Raw genomic sequence first — 1898 nt, 5'->3', positions numbered from 1 at the left:
ATATTGCGCAAATCCGTAATGGTGTGTCTATACTCGGTAACCGGGCATGTAGTCTCAGTATCTACATATACGGTTACCAGGCACCAGTCTCTCCTAGTCTTAGTATATCTACGTACCCGGTAACCGGGCACCTAGTCTCAGTGTCTACGTACACGGTAACCGGAATGAAAATAAAAAATAAATCAATATTTGTCCTGTGTTGTCTCTTGCTGAAAAAAGAAAGTCGTACAGGCATCTTGTCGGGCTCGCCATTGTGAACAGTCAGTGAACCTGTGCATGTGCATCATATTGTGAGTACCCATTGGGGTCACCAAAGTTCATTCTAAGTCTGTGCTCTGCGAAGTATAGAGGGCTCCAGAATGGTAGGGATTATTGATTTTTTTTTTTAAGGTACAGTCGGGGTAGGGGTGGGGATGAAGGCAACACCGGATGACAAAAACAGAACTTGGGAGTTCTGAACTGCCCGGTTACCGTGTACGTGACGCTGAGACTACATGCCTGTTGCCAGTTACCGTGTACGTAGATATTGAGGCTACAAGCCCGGTTACTGTGTACATGACACTGAGACTTCGTGCCCGGTTGCCGGTTACCGTGTACATAGACACTGAGGCTAGGTGCCCGGTTACCGTGTACGTAGACACTGCGAATCCGTAAAACAATCATTGTTCTATATGCCATTTGTGCATTGCATACTATTCATAAAAAAACATACATACATGATACACACTTACATGCTCATTATAATAATAAAAATAATAGGTGTCGCGACATGGTGGGATCAGGCGCTCGTCAGTTTTGAGGCACGGAGTTATTGATATCATCTTAAAGCCTGTCCGTTTGCCTTCCTTTTGATGAAAACGCTATCATCTATGCTGAATAGAAGTCGAAATATTTGCTATTGAAGGAGGTGTTGGTCACCTGATTTCAGAGGTAAATTTAGTGAGAAAACGGCCGCCAAAGTTTGATAACTTCAATATATAGCTTGAGAGCCTCATGTAGTGAACGTTTTTTCAGTAAATTTCGCTTGGAAATGTGTTATTATATGGACGTAAAAGTTGTGTAGCGTAAATACAAAAATTCTATAATTATAAAAGTTCCCAAACCTGCTAAAAAATGCCAGTTTTTTCACTTTCATTATTTTGACGAGCTCCTGATTTCACCACGCTGCCTCATTCATTAGAGTATGTAAATCATTCAAGCAAAATATGTACACTCTTTCTTACTAATAAGGAAAACATTGAGACTCATGTCAATGACAAAAGCGCCTTAATTACAATTATACAACAAATTACAGTGGAATTCTGATAACCGGGGTGTTGACTTTGAGCAAGGTTGACTTTATCCATTGTACTACTGGCCATTGAAAATTGAAGATGACAGCTACAAAATTACAAAGCACTAAACAATATGTAATCTCAATTTCACGGAGTATAATTCTGAATTTGTCACCAAAACAAAAGATTTATGAAAGAACAAAGTAATAGGAGGTGTGTACACCATTAGCTCAGTACCTAAATATAGCTCTTCTTAAATGAATTCATCTTGGGATTTAACCCTAAATTGTTGACTTTATGCAAGCTTTAAAACACTCAAGCGGTTAACTGTATCAGAAATACTATTAGATCTACTTAAAATTACTTAATAAACTAAGAAGACAAAAAACAGGACCACAGTGAGGTGTTGACTGTAAGCAAGAGTTGACTTTAAGCAAGATGACTTTATCAGGATTCCACTGTATCTGTTATTAGTACATTATAATATTACTGATCATTATGGTCAGAAACAAAAAGTGAAATTAGTTATCATCAACAAAGGCAGTGTTCATCATTATGTCAAAAACATTTTTTCACCTCACAAAAGTGTAATATTACATTAGGTCAAGACTCTCCACCCCCCCC

At 38.5% G+C, this 1898-nt stretch overlaps 1 protein-coding gene across 3 annotated transcripts in view; it reads left to right on the top strand.

Annotated features, from left to right (window-relative positions):
* The window catches only part of LOC101864543 (steroid 17-alpha-hydroxylase/17,20 lyase), a 15530-nt gene that overhangs the window by 936 nt on the left and 12696 nt on the right, over positions 1–1898 (top strand). The window lies entirely within an intron of this gene.

Source organism: Aplysia californica, unplaced genomic scaffold, assembly GCF_000002075.1.
Source record: "Aplysia californica isolate F4 #8 unplaced genomic scaffold, AplCal3.0 scaffold00478, whole genome shotgun sequence".
In the NCBI taxonomy this organism is placed as follows: Eukaryota; Metazoa; Mollusca; class Gastropoda; order Aplysiida; family Aplysiidae; genus Aplysia; species Aplysia californica.
The sequence above is the reverse complement of the archived record's forward strand: the minus strand, read 5'-3'. Positions and strand labels throughout refer to the sequence as shown.